The sequence below is a fragment of the Anopheles arabiensis genome, chromosome 2 (assembly GCF_016920715.1).
Source record: "Anopheles arabiensis isolate DONGOLA chromosome 2, AaraD3, whole genome shotgun sequence".
In the NCBI taxonomy this organism is placed as follows: domain Eukaryota; kingdom Metazoa; phylum Arthropoda; class Insecta; order Diptera; family Culicidae; genus Anopheles; species Anopheles arabiensis.
The window spans coordinates 34,401,945-34,421,862 of record NC_053517.1 but is presented as its reverse complement, the minus strand read 5'-3'; the positions used below and the strand labels follow the sequence as shown (position 1 = coordinate 34,421,862).

Below are 19,918 nucleotides of genomic sequence, written 5' to 3'. Positions count from 1 at the left end.
CCGCAGATCCCGGCGAGATCTTGCGGGAGTGGACCAGTTGAGGAGAACGAGGCGACTTTCGCTTTCAAACCCCTGTCACAGGGTTCAGCACCGGTCCCTTGGTTCTCCTTCCTCCCGCGAGTGACATGTCCAAAATCAATTCTTCCGATCCGTTATCTCATCGCGCATTTCGATGCGATTTTCTTTCGCGGCTCTGTCCGATGCAAAAGCTCTCCGTTTGTTTTGTTTTGTTGCTATCCCTTCTGGTGGTGCTAGGTCCGTTTTCTCTTTCCAACTTCCACTCAGTTGGCCATCCCACCCGGCCAAGCTTTTATTCATTCACATTCACAGCGTGCGTGGGCACATTCCGCCCTGGCCGCTCTAATGTCGACCCGGTGCGACGATTTGGAGAGCTCGATCGTTTAACAAATCTCAAACAGCCGTCCGAGGTAACTCCCAAGTCTGGCCGGACCGTCAGATGAGGTGTGTGTGTGTGTGCTTGCGCATTAGATACGGCGAATGATCGCGCGCGCGCGCGCACTCTCGTACACACCGATCGTAAATATTTTGATAAATGGATGTCATTGGTGCCGACCGAAAACGTGTCCCTCTTCTCTTCCTTTTTTATTTAAACTCGTTTGGGCAGTGCAAAAAAAAACGTACGACTGTCCCTAGATCGTTTGGATGAGATTGCAGATTTGCAGCGACCAGCGGTGCTGGGATCCAGTTTAATACATATCCACGTTTGTTACTCGAGCACAGCACGCTGGAGATCCAGCAGGAACAGGTCGATCGCTCCCCACATTCTCCTCTCTTGTCTCGCCAGGGTGGTGCCCGGTAAGTACACTTTGGGATGGAATTTATTCATCTTGGTGGGCTGCGGTTGATCCCGATCGTTTGCAGGGTGATGTCGCGAGGTGCGAAACGTCCGAGCAGGAGGCGCGCGCCAGTCTGTGGGGGCCGGGCGACTTTCTCTCATTTGCGAGATTACGTAAAGATGACGTTTGGCAGTTTTCGCAAAACGAATGCTGTTGCGAACCCGTTGCGTCTACGTACGTCTGTTTAATTGAGTGTCCGGTTGCTCCGGACGGCCGGCGTGGTGTATAGTTGCGTCCAAATCCTTTTGAGCGAAACCCAAAAAGCGGAGCACCTTGTACTGTAGGGCGCGCGTACCAGTCCCCGCAAGCTTCAGTGCCTTTGCTCCAGTGGGCAGCCGTATCAGTTGGGTGCGCAGTGACAGGAAATGTGTCGTTTTGAGCGTAACGGACGAATCTGTCTGTTCATTCTAAGATAATTCAATCCGTGTCCTTTCGCACCGCAATGGTATGTGCATTTGAAAGCATAACGTAACGGCCAACCACAGATGGGGTATCGTGTTGAGTAAATGACCGGACCAGGAATATAAGGGAACGGTGTGACGAATTGAATGCGAGCAAACCCAGCGAATGCGTTTGCCTTTCTTTATTTAATGATGTATTTTTATGAATGATTGCATTAAGCCCAGGAAGTCATACATTTGTTTTGGTAAACATAAAAGATATAAAGATTTCAAAGCAAAACCAAAATACATCATTACATTTTCAAAACAAAATCATTTTTCTCATATTTTTCAACTGCAATTCAGGCAATTAAACTAGCAAGCAATAGTGGACTTTAATGAATGGATAATGTTTACTTTAGCTCTTCTATCATTATTGATTGTTATTCGAACAAGTTTGAAGTTCCCTTTTTCACGAGAGTCTTACAAACAGTTCACGATTGAATCGTCTACCCAAAAGAAAAAAAGAAAAACATCGCACAACTTTTTGCTTTAATGACTTTTTTCATATATTTTATTGCCCCTCATCACATCACGATTTCTCTGGACTGTGTGATTGTTGTTATTATAATATTCCCACTCCTTGCCCGTCGGCCGATTGTAAACACATTTCGACCGCTACAAACGAAAGGATTTAAATAAGAGCAAAAGTCAACGTCAACATATCCTCTCGACCTCTCGTGGCGGAGCGTGTGGAAAGAAAGAAAGCACCAGTATACACCAGAGCAGTCCGAGGCCGAGATATCGAGCTGGCAGCGTACAAATAAGCATCGAAAAATCATAAATAATCATCGAAATTCCACAGTCGTGCAAAAAGGTAGCGATCGCACAGCAGGATGTCCGGTGCCTGGCCGCGCGTTCGAATGGGAAAGGTGTACCGAACGCCAAAAAACTTTTACGACCCACCAGCTCCATTAGCGACGGGGACGCGGATCATCTGGATGATGATTTAACACATTTCGAATGTCCGTAAGGATTTCGCTTTTTTTTTTTTGTTGGTATGGTTGGTTTTGTTACTCGTAGGTTCAAAAGGTGAACAGACACATGATATGTTATATGCAGTGAAGGAAAAATTGAGAAGTAAACGATAAGGTTAAGTCGTAGAGCTTTTTTTTGGAGATCGGTTCGTTTTGCAGTATTTCTATGGCAAAACTCTATTATGCAGCAAATAATATTCTTTTCTGTGACACTTTGCAACAGGTTTGCAATACGTATGGATGTATTTTTTGTGGCCTAGCTATATTTCGATGTTACGAAATCGATTAATTACAGTAAATGATTTACAGTGATCTTATTTTAGTTATTTTTTCTTACCTTTTGTTTGCACGGTATCCAATCAAAAAGGTTTTTCCCCCGCTGGTTTGTTGTAGTACAACACGTTCTCTTTGTACAATATTTTCTTCACTTATTTTTCACTGTTCTGTATCTATGCAAAATTTTAACTTTCGACTGGTTCACACACATGCTTTTGAGCCACTTGTCGATCATTGTGTTTTTGACTAGAACCTAAAATAAACATTTCGTAAAACACAACTTTAATTTGAATTTCAATCGCAAAATCACAATGTCGTAGATGTTGAAAAATCACCAAAAACTTCACCAAAATCACCAAAAACTGTATCGATAGTGTACAATTATAATTTATAGACAATAATATAATTTATTGTGAAGCGATCAACGGTCGATTCGCGAATGTGAAGTAAACCACAATGATAACATCCAGATCATATGACGCTCTCTTGTGTACAGCGAAGTAATTGAGGAAGTCATGCACAGAGTCCTCTAACAGCTGCAATCTGTAAAGCGGAAAGAAACATAACATTAGTTAAACAGGGATCAACAGAATCAAATGAAGATTAGGTATAGACAAATGAAATCAACTTAAACAATGGAACAGATTGTAATAGAATAGGTTAAAATGGAACAATTCTGAACATTGTTATGCAATACTTAGAACTTTTTAATCTACCAGAAAATAGAAAACTCTCACTGGATTAAAAAATAACAATCAGCTTAACCTATTAACGTTCAATTCCGTTACATTTATTCAAGGGGGTGGTGTGCCTTACCCTGGAACGATGACCCCGTTATGGCGCTGCAACCTTTTGGGCGATGCACACCCGGGAGGGAGCAGGCATAAACAAACTAGATCACAACGAGAAGAATGCAACCGTACCGTTGTATGTAGTGGGATCATCCATGGTTTTGTTGTTTTGTTTTGTGTTCTTTTTTTTTCTTGTCCGTACCAGTTCACCCATATTTGCGGTCGTTCTTTTATTTTCTGTGCACCCTTGCTTCAACTTCCCGTAGCACAGCCGTGCCTCCCATTACTAGGGGATGGTTTTTTCTCTTTAATCTACCACCCCACAGCTCTGATAATCCTCCCCAGAGGCCAGATAGAGATGGACCGACACACAGACAGAAAACGAGAGAGAGAGAGAGAGAGAGAGAGAGAGAGAGAGAGAGAGAGAGAGAGAGAAAGAGAGAAAATGCACATTAACTGCAACCCAATGCTACCGAGGCAGACCGCGTCAGTGGAACGTGACATTTCGGAATTATGCTTGCAACGCGCTAGCGTGCACTTTTGATTTCCCGTTCTACATTTTGCGGAGATAGAAGTCGCAGGAACGCGGCGAGCACAGAAAATGGTGCTACAATGCAAAGTGTCAAAGAAAGGTAAGAAAGGTAGTGCAGTAATACTATAAAAGCGGGTAATTCTTTACACATACTAAGAATATGATCAACCAACACTGGCGGCTCCTCAACCGCAGCGAGGCAAACTCACTGGATGGGATAACAGTTCCCCCCAAAAGACAATTGGAGAGCGATCTAACGGAGCAACCCTGGAGCTGAAATGGTTCGATTAACGATGGTACAGAAGTGTATGCCATTGTAGTGTTATTTTTCAATGTCTCCCTTCATTCTGCTCTCATGTTTCCTGTCGCAGCTCATGTTTGCTCTAATGCTAAGGTGAAGTCATCGATGTATCATGTCATATTTTTATGCTTCTGTGAGTCCATATTTAGCTCGGGCTGTGCGTGGAATCACTATGCTAATGTGGATCGTCTGAGCTGAGCAGCAGGATGATGCGAAACTGGAGAAGCGTGGCTTCTGTTTGGATAGTAGCGCATGTAACCTTATGTTGACAAGCATGGAATTCTGGCTATAAATAGGGAGCGCTCTGTTTATGAATCTTTAAAACTGAATGAAACGCAACCGGTGCATGGAAGAAAGCATGTTCCGTATTTATTAATGCCAGAAAGTGCTGCATTGCAGACATTGCTATCGTGTTGCAATTGGCTTTACAAGCTCATGTTTGGTGAACTAATTTTGACATGTAAGAGGTAGAAAATCATGTTCTTTTAATACATGCATCAATTAGTTAGGACGGGGAAGCGCAAATGGAAGAACCGTTCTTTGTGTGTACGTAATGCGTCAACACTTCTTCAAGGCCATTTGAGTATTATGCCTCATATGGGAAAAGCTGGATTGCCTGTTCTGCCCCTCAAAAATGTATGGTATGCTTTTTATTTAATTTATTTAATTTTGTAATAAATATATTTATACTTCCGAAATCAAAAATTTAGATATGATATTGTGCTCTAAGCTATGATATTGTGCTCTAAGTTACAGTGCAAGAAATCCAATAAAAAAGTAACATCAAATTTCATCGAAAATTAAATTTCCAAAGCAATCGAATGACAGTACCAAATACAAAAACCTTGCATGAAAGTGGAAAGCGCCTGTATCTACATTTCACGGAATTCTCTCATCCCAAATATCCTCGCTCAAGGAACGCGTGCGCGCGCCCAACATAAATCATGATCGAGCTAATCGTGCCCAAAATGGACCGCTGCGGCCTCACTTTACCGCCACCTTCCGCCCCAACCAACGGGCGTGTTTTACTGGCAATTAATGGGAGCTTGATTTATGGGTAGGGTGTGGTACCGATCACATGTCCCCACCGGCACTGGGCCACCGTGTCACCACAACCTTACTGATTGGTGTAGCAAACCAACCATAAAGAGAGGAGCGAGGAAAAAGAAATTGTAAAACAACAGACGACACATACAACCAGAGGAAAGAAACAAACTATGTCACTTGACATTTAATTGCAGCGACAAATTCCGCTCGTCGGCCGCCAAATGGACGCGGTGCGTCTCCCGCGGGTGCAATGGGATGCAAATTACACGTCCTTCCCTCCTGTTCCTCCATCGAAATGGGGGGAAACCGACCCGTTCCCGGAACAACTAAACAGTCAGCGTACTGTCCGTGGGGTGTGATGGTTTAGTTTTGACTCCAGCGCGACTGGGTGAATATTAATGTGTGATCATTGTCGGCGAAGCGAAAGTGCGGAGACGATCGGAACGTCTCGATCGATTTGGGTGGACGGGGAGGTAAGTTTGATTTATTCCGCCAACCCACCGCCTCTGTGACCATGAATGTCATACAAATTAGTTACCCAAAAAACAAACCTCGTAGGGCAAGGTGCGAGGCGGGTCAAAGCCAACGAGCAGGGAAAGAAAACACAATTGTTTTGTTTGCTCCACCACCGTGTGTCGTTGACACTGCTACGCGGCCCGCTTTGGCACAGAAGTGAGCAGTGAGGTTTGTCTCGATGTTAAAATAAAACCCCGACATGTCATCTTAGTGTGCCATGTGCCGTAAAAGCAGGAAGCCCAAAATGCGAACCCCCCGCGTCCATACACCGATCGAGTGTGTCGATGTGAAATTGAGCACTCTCGATAATGCGTACACTGACTGTCACGGGCACACGGGGACGGCTTCACGGCCACGGACCAATATTGTACGGGTGGAGCAGAGAGTTCCCATTTTCATCGTTGGCTGCCAGCTTTGTGACGTATATTTGCTTAAAACCCCGTCACACGCCGTCATCGCTTTCGGGGACGGAGACGCGATCGGTGATCGAAACGAAAGTGTTTAGTTTGTTTGCTTCAAGGTACGCAGCACAAAAATGTTTGTAACGGAACGGATGTTGAACAAAAATGAAAATTAGAAACGACGAAATAAAACAACTAGTGACTTCACATTCAAACACACGCGGCCGATTGTTCGGTGGTAATGAAATGGAACAGTGTTTGCAGTGTCTGGTGCTGTGAATGCCAACCATGGAAGTGTGATCGAACGGTGCCAGTAACGTGCCAGTAAGTGGGCCGACCAATTTATATTTTAATGAAGATAATTAGACAGTTTTTGAAGCTACATTCATCTGTTAAAGCAGATTTAATCTTCAACGTTCTTGAAGAGGTTCTCAGACGTGAAATGTTGTGCGTGTCTGCGATCGCAGTTATGACGTTGTTTGTTGATTCAGCTGGAAGAATTAGTATGAAGATCTAGCAGAACCTTAGATGGCAAATTATTACAACGAGTGTTATTTCATGTAGCTTATCCGGGTGAGAATACTTTTTTGACAGCTGTGACCAATAAAAAAATTTGAAATTTTTCCTCTTTAAATTAGTTGAACAAATGTTGTTTAAAAATATTCTCCAAAATTCATTCAATTCCTCACAAATCTTTCTTTACCATATTAGATGAACTATGAAAAAATGTTTTGAAGATTTTCTAAACGTTATACGTCATCCCTAATATCCGCGAATGAAAATATTGATGTCTTGTTTCACGACATGTATTTACTAAACTCTAAGTTTGATTAACTTGAGGATGGCGCAATATCCATCAGCTCATACATGTCGAAATTATACCACGATTACATATCGATCGTAACTTCATTGCTCACAGTTGAAACATCTCCCATTTCATTACATTTATAGTCAATCTTTTCAGCCACTATACGACTTTGCTACGCAGCGTTACCATCCCACCAACCAAGACACTGCTTATTGAAAGCAATTTTTATTAAAACAACCTCGCCGGAACGGCCCAAGAAAAGGTGGGTTTTACGCTGATTGTAAGCACGTGTCGTGCAAACGGCGGCAGAGAAGCGGCAAAGCCACGCCACGATCGATGTTAACTACCGGCGGGTCATAGGGGAATAAATATGCAAATGCAGTGAAGATCGCTGCACCGTGCGGTTACATCGCGCTCACATCATGCGCAGTGTGCACGATCATCATCACAGTGACCTGCAAGGGACGGTTGCGATTAGAAAAAAAAACTGGGCGGCAAGTAGCACAAATTGAGTCCAATCGTAGGTGTGATGATGAAGGGAGGGATAAAACATAAAAACAATAGGATCGTTGCGTAAGACTTCCCTCCCCCCAACCCCATTGCCACCCTTTGTACAACATCCGCCATCGTAGCGATTCCTTGGGCGGCGACAACAGGGTAGCAGCAAGTTATGGTTATGGTCAAATCTGTTTTCAAAAAATCCAAACTACAATAAATTTGTTCTCCTACCCTCGGTCCGACCAGTTCCAGACTGAGAGATCATCCGGTTGTGTTTGGCATGCATTCAATTGGGATACGTGTTTGTGTGCATGTGTTGTTTGTAAGGGAAAATCAACATTGACGGTTTGCCAGTTAGGATGATAAATTGTAAATTGCACCAATTGCTTCACTGGACGGGGGAGCGTAACCGAGAGCGTCCCCCCCGAATGTTGAGTCGGAGAGAAAGAGCCAGGGGCTGGAGGCGAGCGATCTGATCGGTGGTGGATTGCCGGAGCTGCAGGCGCCTGCCTTTTGCAAGATCAGCAGCCACAGCACAGCAACACAATCCACTACCCGGCAACCGTGCTGCGGCGCAACGCTTCGTTGAGCGCTAATCGATCCGTGACGGGATTCAAATTTGTAACGATTTTGTGGCTGCGTGTGCTTTGCTTCCTTCCTTTCGCTGCCTGGCGTCTTGTGCTGGGTGTGGGGAGTGCCAGCGGAACAGAGCCATTTCTGCCAATTGACTGGCCGACCAGTCTTTGGCGCTCCGTTCGTACGAAGAAGAAGACGACAAGCGCCGCAAGTATGCGGAGATTGCGTGTTACAAATCGCTGTATGAGTTTGATCATAATCCCGAGGCGTTACGAGTCAGAATGTCCACCGTCTGTCGCTTGGTTTCGTCGCACTAACAACTGCACACAGTGGTTGCAGTAACTGTGCGAAGAACTCATGCATCGCCCAAGACGAGTTGTGAGGATTAAGTTCTCCGACAGCCGGTCAAACCCTCCCGGGGGCCACGGGGTGACGTTAAGTGATGTAGGCGTTTCCATAAACCCTTCGGTTTTATGACACTCTACACAATGCCCTCGCCCTGTCACGTGACGTTCCGGTGTTCCGTGTCTCTGAGAAAAGGGAATGAAAACAATGTTGCCCATCCAGACGGTGCAAATTTGTTAAACGAGCTTCTTGTGTTGCTGGCGATGAATTGGTTGGTGGTAATAATTTCAATTCCTCATGAATGTCACAAAGCCACACGCCAAAGCAATCACAAATTGTTTGTGCGATATTTCGTGTATCTTATAGGACTTACCAGTGGTCCAAGGAGTAACGAAAATGCGTCACCTTCAAACTCAATCCCGCTGCGATCGTGTTCCTTTGAGCTCTTTAATTTCAAAAGTTCCTTACCTTTCCTCAATGTTGCTCTTTCATCAGCAAGTTCCCTTGGGAATCGAAAAACATATCCAATGCCCTTAATTCATCCCGGAAGACCCAGTGGACCACCCTGAAATGGCTGAGGAAGCACACTGGATGACGACATCCGTTTGGTGTGAACGTGAGATCGTAGATTTGCGTTTCAGTTCCGAGATCTTCCCATTGGAACATCTTTGCTATCTACTGGTGATCCATTTTCTAGTGCTCACGAGCTCCATCCGAGAATTGAAGTGTTTCCGCAATCCTAAATAACACTTTGGAGCATCGTGTAGTTGGTTTATTCGGCTTATGAGGTTTGTTTCGCTGTTAACATACAGACGAAGCATTCAAGGGAATATATTTAACATCCTTATGCTATGTAAGTGCATAAGCATGTTTAGAAACAAAGCAACAAAGCACCATCAGTAGAATAAATATGCAGCTAAGTGCGATATAGCAAGCACACAGAAAAATTCTCCTCCCCATATATGTGTCATTTGCCTTCGTTTTGCCGTTTTGCTCGAAACAAAAGATGATTGGTTTTTCAGCGTCACCCATCCAACAAATTGAATTCTAAACCGGGGAACCCGTGGGACTACCACCGTTGTGAGTGTCAACCCCCGTTCCGCTGCTGTAGCTCTAGTCGTCACGGACCAAGCCCTTGCCCTGTCGGTGACAGTCCACCGGCTTGTCACAGCCGTAAGATATGCAGAGAGGGCACACAACCGCGCTTATACGATGCTCGATGGTGGAATCAAATTTCTGCACAATAACAATTGGCCCATAAAATATAAGCGTCTTGCAAGAAGGCGCCTCCAAAGTGCAGCCCGCTTACATCATCCTTCCACCACTGTATACACGGTAACGTACCCTTCTTGTGTTGTCTTGTGGTTCGCAGTACAAAGCTTTTCGTACTTCGGTGTGCGCTTCATGGTAAATACAAGAATTTGACATTTCCAGATTTGGTCGGCATGCGCAATAGGGCACGGAACGATGAGTTGTTCTTCCATGCTGCCCGACGGTACCGTTTATATGGTGCTGTCATTTTTCTTCCCAGCCCCAGCAGCATGTGCAGGGAAGGGGTAAAGATGCATCTGCCGTGCGAAGACAACGTGAAAAAAACAGCGTACGCTTTTTCCTACTTATTGACGGTGCACTATTTGTAAAACGGCGCTCGTGAACATGAGTCCATCAGCAATTATCGATCGGTACCGTAATGGGAATTGCCGGTGGAGGTTCACTTTACGCGAGTGTCTCACATGCACATTTTGATTAGTTTACCGCATGCTCACTACTCCCAGTCATCAGCAAGGCGTTGGCTCCTACTGGTAGTACACAGCACTATGGTCACATGGCACAATTCTACACAATGCACTGAGTATGGCAATGCCATCAAACGTTTCGAACACACACGTACTCAATCACTCTACTCCAATTGCTCCCCGAAACACGGCGCAATGACACGGCACAATTTGCATCTTCCCAAATTTGACACTTTAACCTCTTCCGACCTGTAATTAGAGGGACGAGATGCAGCCACGCTGACACAACGATTCACACTCCCGGCGCGACGCGTTGAGTTCGAACTCGCGACTCTCGCGATAACTCTCTGTTAACCGTGGGTTGTCCCCGCGTGTACCGATTTGTAGCAACCGGAACGGAACTTCCCACCGGAGTCCGCATCCAACGCCCGGTTTGACAGTTCCTGCGTGCGTGCGTGTGGGTCCCGCGGGAAAGACAGCTTCTGATGATGCTGGCGGCACACGCTACAACATGCAACAAGCCGATCGAAAGAACGCAAGAGAATGAGAGGATGCTGCGTGTTTGCCGTTGGCGAGTCTGACGTCTGATTATTTTTGGAGCGATAGTGCAAAACGAGAGAGCTGAGGCTGAGTGAGATTCTGGGGACACACCGGACAGAACAAGAGAGCCGAAACTTTGTACGACAGAGCTGTGAGTAACGATCTAGAACATCCTTCAGGCCCCCTCTGTGTACACGTTCGATTCTTCCGAAAAAAGAGGGTCGCATGGGGACGGATGATGTGTTGTACGTGTGTGCTTCAAATGCATTCGTTGTAGATGTTCTCGGTGGTTTCCTGCGGCCTGCGAGAACCGGCTTGGAAGCGCGTCTGGTTCTCCAGCGCATCATCACCAGCACCATCCACACGACAAACTGGCGAGACAGTGGAAAAACAAAAAATAATAATATTGCCATTGATGTGAGCAACTGCTGGGAAGATTTGTTTGCAGCGTGTTCTGTACAAAATGATGTTATATGTACTGATCGCTACAGGGTTGTGGATCGACTGCAAGAAGCAACAGGACGTTAGAAGACGTTTAGGAAACTACTTTACAGATGGTGTGGACTATTTTAATAATAGTATAGTGTGACATTACTCATTTAGTTGAATTAATGGCATCCGCAAGTAAACTAGTTAAAAAGCATTTAAATCTATGCTTAACATTCGCCCTAACAGCCCCCTATCGCTATCTGAACGCGTAAATCATATTTTACGATGTTTTTCTTGAATTAAAATTCAGAGAATGTCAACCATTGTATTCCTCCGTTGCAGTTAATGAACCGATACATTTCAATTCCAACGACACTGGCCATTCCGTTCCGGGTTGTATATTTCCCTCACAGTAAATCAAAAAAATATTAAAACCCCCCACCGCAAAACATCAATGCTGCGTAAAAGAGCAGAGAAAAAAACGACATCTTCCAAACATACGCACCACTGGCAGCTACAAAACCGATGAGCGATTTATTACGAACGCTACATCATTGCGCTTTGTTGATCTTCGGGTCACACAGGCGGACAGGTGCCGGGATTGTGTCACTTGTTCGAATATTTTCCACCGATCGGGAAAACGATGACTCCGCAAATGAGAAACACATGGATGCTAAATGCTGGAGAAGAGTCTGTCGATGGGCGGAGGGGAGCTGTTCCCGCGGTCTCTTAATGGGGAAATGGAAATTGTTCTGTTGAGATATTCTAATAGGTCCCGGGGCGGAAAACCCATTATGAATTAGCGTCTTGTTGTTTTTTGGTTCATTTTTGGGTCTGGTTTTTTTTTCTTCTTCTATCAGTGTGTTTAGTTTTTTAGTCTCTTCTGCTTCACGTCAACCCTGGCATGGCAGCTATAGCCGCGGTGCAGCAGTTTATGACTGTGTAGCATCCGCGGCGACACTTTTCACTCAAGTGGAAGCAAGCTCGGTCGACAGCAAGCTGTGTAAGGCCGGCACCGAAGTAGTGCAGTGCACGCTCACTGTGTAGTAAACTGAAATAAATGGCTAAATTTAGCTTTGGCCGCTGGTAGCCGCCGACTGGCAATGGCAGTCGATTTGAGCTGGCCCATCTGCCAGGCCTTTCAACTCGGGGGGAAAAGATGGAAATTCCTACCAAGCGGCGCAGTACATCTAAAATCCGAACCAAACGCAGCACAACACTGTTTGCTAATCGATTCCACGTTCCGATCGGTGAAAACAAATGTTCATTCATCAATGTGCCGAGTGCGTTGTCCTCTGATTGATCCCGGGAGCCGTTGGGGGAGTCCATTCATCGTGCGTTGGAATCTGAAGAGTTCGTGAGGTTTATAATGCTCACTAGCTAGTTTGGTTGTGGCGTAGCCGATGACAACACTATCTCATGCTTGAAGGCGGTTGTGCTGCCGGAACGATCGATAGCGAACGGATCGATGCCACAAGCACACCTGCGCCCCAACGCGATCGATTTATGGACACTCTCCCAGACACTGGTTTCCGGTTTAGGTTCGTTCGTATATTAAGGGATTGGTAGTGTTCGGCGGTGGTCCACACACCGTTTTCGATAGTTTCCGATCGAACTTTCTCAGTGAAGGTGGTGAAAGCATGCCCTCTCGAACGAGCGAATGCAACATTGACCTCCGAAATTCTGGCATTGACTGACGCTTTACGCTGATGCACGCTGAAGTGAACGTCACAGCACTGTCGCAATCGTGACAAGCGAAAACGGAATGGCTTAGTTTAAAAAAAAGGCTGGAAATGACGGTCGGAGTGATGATTTTGGTAAAACAAGTGCAATTCTAACGAACAAATTTGACATACAATGTGATACTATTTTGTTACTTAGATGATATAATAACTGTTCACTATTATATCTTAAACCGTTCCTTTAATTTCAATGAAACGAACGAAAGGAAAACTTCAAATGATCGAGCCACAAATGTTAAAAATTTGTCAAATTAGATGATTAACACCCCAACACTCACCAACACACAGACATTGCCTCGAGCACTGCCGTCGGAAGAGCTTGTCAACGCGAATTGCACCGCCGTGTGCGAATGATGGCAATATTCTCCTTGCTTTTGTTCTGAAAAGTGACACCAAACTAAAGCCAACCCAACGTTCCCTCATCCCCTGTACGCTAGCAGCCCATTCCGTTCTCTCTTCCCTTGTGCAGAACGTTTCTCTTTCATTAACATTCCCCATTTTGGTACGCAATAAAGATGCGCTGTCGGCGATATTAAAACCAGCAAAGAAAGAACCCGGCTGCTTTCCCTGCTGGCCCTATCCGTCGTCTGCTATCTCACATCGAAAAACACATCATAAAAGAACCCGTCCCGGGCGATGGCACATCCTTATCCCTTACGCTGAGCGTCTGAGCAGCGTTTTTGTTTTGTTTTTTTTTTGCTCATCATTTTCAATTTTCCCTTTTCATTCAGGACTCGAGCACACTACATTCCGGCAGACACGCGTGACCATTTTCGGAAGCGTGGCGCTCTGCTGTCGATGCAAGAATGATGATGCCCATCGGTGTGTGTGTGTGTGCCTGTGTGTGCTCATGCACCGCAATTGCTCTTGCAACTCGGAGAAGCAAAGCAAAGCAGAAAAGAATCCACGCCACGCTCGGAGCAATTGTCTGCTCCGGTGAAGCGTAAAAACCGGCGGCTCTATGTCAATTATCCTTACCGCCAGACCAGGGTGTATGGCTAGCGTTGATGGTTGCTACTGCTGCTGCTGCGGAAAACGAACGCTCTCGCTAGCACGTGCTGCAGTTCGCTTTCTTGATTGTGCACCGTTCATAAGGCTCGCGGGCACGTGACACAACGCAGGAGTGTAAGAACACCAGAATCCAGCATCCGTTTCGCACAAATGACATAGAAAAGGAGAAAAAAAGAAAAAGTCTGTGTTTGCTGGGTCACAATTACGCATCAACAATAGGGAAAAACTTCCCCTGTTTTTTCGATCGCACCTTGGCAAAACATTCTTCTCTAGCTTGCTTCATAATTATTACAGCTCGTTCATTCACTCGAAAAGATGGAGCATTAATCAAACATGACTTCAGGGGGGAAAATATCCCTTTACCGCCCCACATGCTGCAGCAGCAGTCAAACCTTATCACGGCACGAAGCTTCCCCGGTGTGTGGCTGGGAAACTATTTTTATTCTTTCTGAAGTCATTGGCCTTGCGGATGGTGGAAAATCTCACCTCATTCAGGAGGTAGCGAACACAAACTGGTGTGCAGAAACGGTCCCAAAATGGTCGAGTGCGAAGGAGAGGCGATGATTTGTCCTCTTTAACACATATTTTATCCTTTTCGTCATTCTTTTTCGAAACTCTCGCCATATTTCAACTACACAGCTAGGGGTGAATGACATTCTGGGTTTGATATGCGTACTTTTGTTATTTCGTTGTTGCGTCAGTACCGTCCCGAACAGGGGGAATTGGTAACAGAACACAATAGTGTAGAAATAAAAATAATTAATAGTAAATGCGTAAAATTATGATTGACACCCGTCGTGTTTCCTTTTTATTTTTTTAAACGATTTTGGGCACTATCAATAAAACCCCATTCGTACATGAATAAATGTTATGCCAATCAGTGTAACCTCTTTGCTGCCCGATTGCCTCGCTCTAAATTGATCCGTACAAAACAGACCGTCATCTACTGCATGTTTATTGCCTTCCTATTTAATTTATTGCCCTCTGTACATCTTCCGACACCCTTCCGTGTGGTGACCTTACCGAGCACTATGTCGGCTAAAAGTTTTTCAATTTATGACACATAAAATGGTCTCCTATAATCCAGTCTACCCATTCAAAAGACCCCGCATCGGCTTCTTTTTGGGGTATTGTAATCCAATTTGTTGTAATGTCGCCGGCGACGAGTTCAACGATCATTGTCCCTAAAAGGATGCGAACCCCAGGGTCTCAGCTTGCATGCACACGGACTAAGCCTACGGAAACAGCTGTTCAGCGCACAGTGTGTGGCACGTGCCTGTCGAGACGTATAAAAGGTACCGCGGTTGTCTCTTTCTCGCTGGGACCCTTTCGGAAGGGTTTGCCCCTTTTCGTGTACGAGGTATGCAAAAACAAAACAACAGCCAAAAGAACGGGGGAAAACGTTTCTCGGGCACGACATTTCTAACGGCCCGCGCGAGAAAGAAGATAAAAAGTAAAACCAATACGCTAAACAAACATGAAGCAATTAAAAGCGGAAATATTGAAGGGTTTTTAGAGATGGTGCTGTTTGTTTACCTTAGAGCGATGGTTGGTTTACAGTGTATCTTAGTTTTTCGCATTGCCATCAGCCTGGAAGCGGTCCCGAAAAGCAGCGAAAGGAAAAAAGAACCATTTTTGGGTAAAGTAAACACGTAATCTCTCGTTGGTATCGTTTTTTGGCACACTATGGTTAACTTTCCGTCGCGGTAGATTCTGGCTACATATGGTATTATGGTAGCAACATAAGGGAAAGCGGAGAAGAATCCTTAAAGAACAGAGAGCAAAAACAAACACTGCATCGAGCTAGCTCCAGCGGTTCCCTTGTGGTTGATGCAATCGATTGTAATTGAATGTACATGAAAAGGCAGAAGCATACATGTATCTACCACCATTCTACCAAATAATGCAAACAAATACGACCCACTTTAACCTACGAGCACCATGAAAACGTGGAAAGTGTGGATGAGTCATACCATTCGTTTTTTAAGTTTATTTTTTTGTATACTTTAATAGATGCAAAATGCACTTTCGGTATAAATATTGCGAGTCATGTTGGAAGAGAGAAATAATAAACAATATTTTCCACCGCTCTCGCTTGCAGTAGTTTACTCCCAGTCAGGCACGCAACAGCAATTGCTTACCAGAGGGCATTTCATCGAATGTAAATATGCATTCAAAGTGGAAGATACGAACCCTTCTGCATTATAACAAAGCCCACCCACTGCGAGGTAAAACTTTGGCCCTTGTCAAACGCGGTAAAAGGACTGCTTACAGCGTGAAGGGGTTTTAATTTTAAATACTCTTGTCACAAGGGATGGCTAAGGGATTTAGGGATATACAGCAATCATTATGCATACTAAACGGACTCGAAATGAGTAGCAAGCAAACCTTTCTGCTTTGCGGCAAAAACAAAAAACTCCCCATTTTGGCGCTTAATCGCCCGCACGACGCATAAATCACCCGTTCCGACGGCGCGTTGCGCCTGCGAGGTATGCAATCTGCACGCCGCACGCCTATTTCAAACTGACCGGGCAACGGCACCGCATTTTGCCAGCTCATTTTTTGGGGCTGAGAGGAAAAGTGTTTGCGATTACCAAGGATAGTATTTTGATCGTCATTCCGTTTAGCACGAACCTCGGGCGGACGATTCAACTTAAAACAATAGCATTCTCTTTTCAAACGCAGAACGAACAAAACAGCAGCAAGTGTTGGTGGTGAGTAGTTGAAAATGTTTAGAAATTCCGCAGAAACATTTTGTTGAAATTAAGAACCGCTGTTGAGTCAGCGGTGTTTACATTACTGGCCGAGACGACGTGACGCACGGGAAGCTGTATCCAAGCGAGCAGTTCTGAGCTCCAGCTTTTTGTTTAGATTGCTACTGAATGCGTGTACGTCGTTGGGTGCGATTTCAGACCGATCCCCGAAGGGGGAACCGTGAATTGAGTCTCATCTTCCGTTTTTTTTTTCTGCAAAATACAACATTTGAATAACTTTATCCTATTTACTTTGTTTCAGTGAGGCATCACGACCAACACGGTGGCAATCAAACACGGCTCTTATAGTTTATAGAAAGGTGATCGTAAAAATGGCACATTTTACAACCACACCATGTGAGGGGAATGTACCAAACGCACGCCTTTGAAGACAAACAGCCAAACAAACCCGAACAGCAATACAAAAAATCCAATTCCACACGCTTTGTTCGCGAAACAAAAGTGAACCTTCAATGCGGAAAACGATACGGCATTGCTACCGATCAATCAATCGTTATTATTTCATTACCCCACCACCTCTCACAAGCACCCGGGAAAGACTGGCCGGCAGGCCGCGATGCACCGCAGTTTGAACTCTTCCCTTCCAACAGCAATAAAAAAGCAGAATATGCCAGAGTGGCAGACGGCCACGGAACGGAAGCAGCCAGTTGTGCCACGCGGCTGGCTTCCACATGCCCCCGGATCGATAAAGAAGAAAAGAACGTACGCGCAATTTCGCAAATTATTGGTACGAAAATTGGCAAAACTTTCGCGCGTTGAAGTGTGCGCGCGGGGGGGGTCGGATCGGGTTGGGGTTCTGGGCGCGCTTCGGCCGATCATCGCACACAAAAAGGGGCGGGTAGGTGATCGTAAAAGATCACTTTCTCCCCGGGTCGGTGGAGAGTGTGCAAGGAGAAAATAATATCAGCAAGCAAACAGAAATACACTTACACACACACACACGCACACGCACACAACCACACTTTGGATCTACACTTGAGAGTGATCATCATCATCATCGCCAATAATCATGATCAGCGAACATATGTTAGAGGGTCGTTATGCACATAGAGTGTATGTGTTCGAGAGAGAGAGAGAAAAAGAGAAAGAAGCCTCATCACAGGCCCGGCTTCCAAAGCAATGGCAGGTGAGTAGTACTTGTTATTGTACGCCGATCTATTATCAACACTGAGGCTGAAAACAGAAAGGATTGTGTTGCCTTTTTTGCCACTCTCCACATTGTAAAGTCTTTCTCTCTTCTGCGCACTGCTATGTTGTTTGATTGTGCCTCTCCTTGTCCGCGCCATCCCTTAAACACCGTCCAAAGAAATGCTAGTACATTACACTACTTTTGACCATGTGTGTGTGTGTAGGGGTTTTCTTCTCTCTATTTTCTTCATTTCTCATTCATTGAACTAGCAACAGCATAAGCTTCATTGGCCGTTAGACGCGCCAAGAGTGGCTAAACTCACCGCACCGGAGCCCTTCCCGTTAAATTAGCTGAGGCTCCCCGGGCGCACCACCAAATCATACTACTGGCCTCAATTGCAAGACACTAGACTATCTCATCAAGGTCGACAATACCCCGCCTCGCTCGGAGAGTGGCTCCGGCTCCGGAGAGGGAAGGAATGCGGAGGCCTTTACAAAGCACGGCGAGGCATCACACCCACCGGACGGCCGCGCGCATACGCGTCATAAAATTGAAACCGTCAAATTTCACCGCGCACAGCATACACAAACACACACACACGCATCACGGGTAAACAATCCGTATCAAATTTTGTTCAACTCACCTGCCCACTGGCTTTGCTTGCCGGCTTCTTCTTGCCAGTGTGCTCCCGCCCTGTCCGGTGGTGTAAATGGACGCGTGCCTCCAACACGGCGAAGTTGGTGTGCGTTTGGGACCGTCTCTTTTGGTAAGAAAAAAAAAACGCTTCGGATGACGTCGCGGATGAAGCTGATATCCGATATGGACACACACACTCACTATGCTAGAATAGTAGAAGAAGCGATCGGACACTGGGTAACACTGGTTATTGGATCGCCACAAATGCACAGAACGTTACAGCCCACACCGCACGGTGGTCACACTCTGCATTGGGCAGGCTTTACGGCAATATGGCACACACTTTAACACACTGACAAATAGGCGCTTTGCGTAACAGACTAAATATGGTAAATTTTTGCGGAAGATCATGGCGCTCATCTCTCCCAGCTCACTGAACACCAGCACTCTACACGGGCACACAAATCGCGCACGATCCAGCACGCAGCCTCTCCACTGACGGCTCCACTCCCACGGTGCATTCTGTGCCGCGGATAATCAATTAGGCTTATTTTAGCATCTTCCACTTTGGCACACTTTACTACACACTTTGCCCGGTTTCGAGAAGCGGCTACATACTTTCGCTGCTCTTTGCTACGTGGCTTCGTACGTACTGGAGCAAGGGCGAAGCCCGGCGAGAATCTTTCGAAGTGTGCTAACCAATCACTTCGAAGTGTGAGAGATCTGACTGCTGTGCACGCAGACGTACCGAGACGGATTCCTTTGCCTCCGATCCTGATCTTAATCGACGCTTCCCGGTATGTACGTCGCAGACACACTCGGTCGCGGCAGGCTGTGAACGAGAGTGTGAAAATAAAGCAAAGAAAGTATTAATATTAACTGTGCAGCGGCATTGGTCGTATGCATATATGTATGCAGGCCCTCCTCCCCCCCCCCCCCTCGTCATACAAGGTCACACTGGAAGGCATCAGTCACGTCGGATCTGTTTGGCCGGAATGATGGCGCTTCTGGAAACCGAACTATATATGCACACCCATGGACAGGACGGAAACTGTGGAATCGGCGAGCCGAGGCATAAATGGTTGGCTGGGGACACCGCTCCACGAGTATCGTGGTACCGAACCGCGCACTTTCAATTGCCGTCAATTGACTGATGAAACTATCACGAGTGCGATGTTCTCGGGACGGGTGGCAGAGATTGGTTTAACAAACGGTAGAGATCTCCAACCACGGGAATAGAACGGGAGCAGTAGTCACGGTACGTAGATTGTGGCCGAACCGTCACGAGTCACGAAAGCCGACTGCCGACTTGTGGCAGCTACATCCCGAGAGCATGCTTGCTATCGCCCGGTCAACACGTTTTTTCGTGCCATTGCCGGGTGTTTTTGTATTCTTCTCCACGAACACTGTCCAAAAGGTAGCACATCGTGATACGTGGGCCTAGAGCATCGTGTGGGGGGACATCATTCTGTACCGTCGTCCAGGGAATGAACGATAGGACGAGCCAGCCGAGCCCGCGTGGAACATGTGGGCTGGTCCAGTTATGTGTGTGTGTA

At 45.9% G+C, this 19,918-nt stretch overlaps 1 protein-coding gene across 5 annotated transcripts in view; it reads left to right on the top strand.

Moving 5' to 3' along the window:
- Nucleotides 1–19,918, top strand: part of LOC120896086 — a 71,045-nt gene that overhangs the window by 9,231 nt on the left and 41,896 nt on the right. For 2 of the 5 annotated variants that reach the window (XM_040299932.1, XM_040299929.1), the window contains exon 1: nucleotides 6,419–6,711. The exons of 1 other annotated variant lie outside the window; for it this stretch is intronic. The gene's annotated coding sequence lies outside the window, so the exon portion shown is untranslated. Of the gene's footprint in view, nucleotides 1–6,384; nucleotides 6,712–19,918 lie in introns of those variants that run through there. 2 more of the 5 variants (XM_040299931.1, XM_040299933.1) reach the window with 2 other exon arrangements.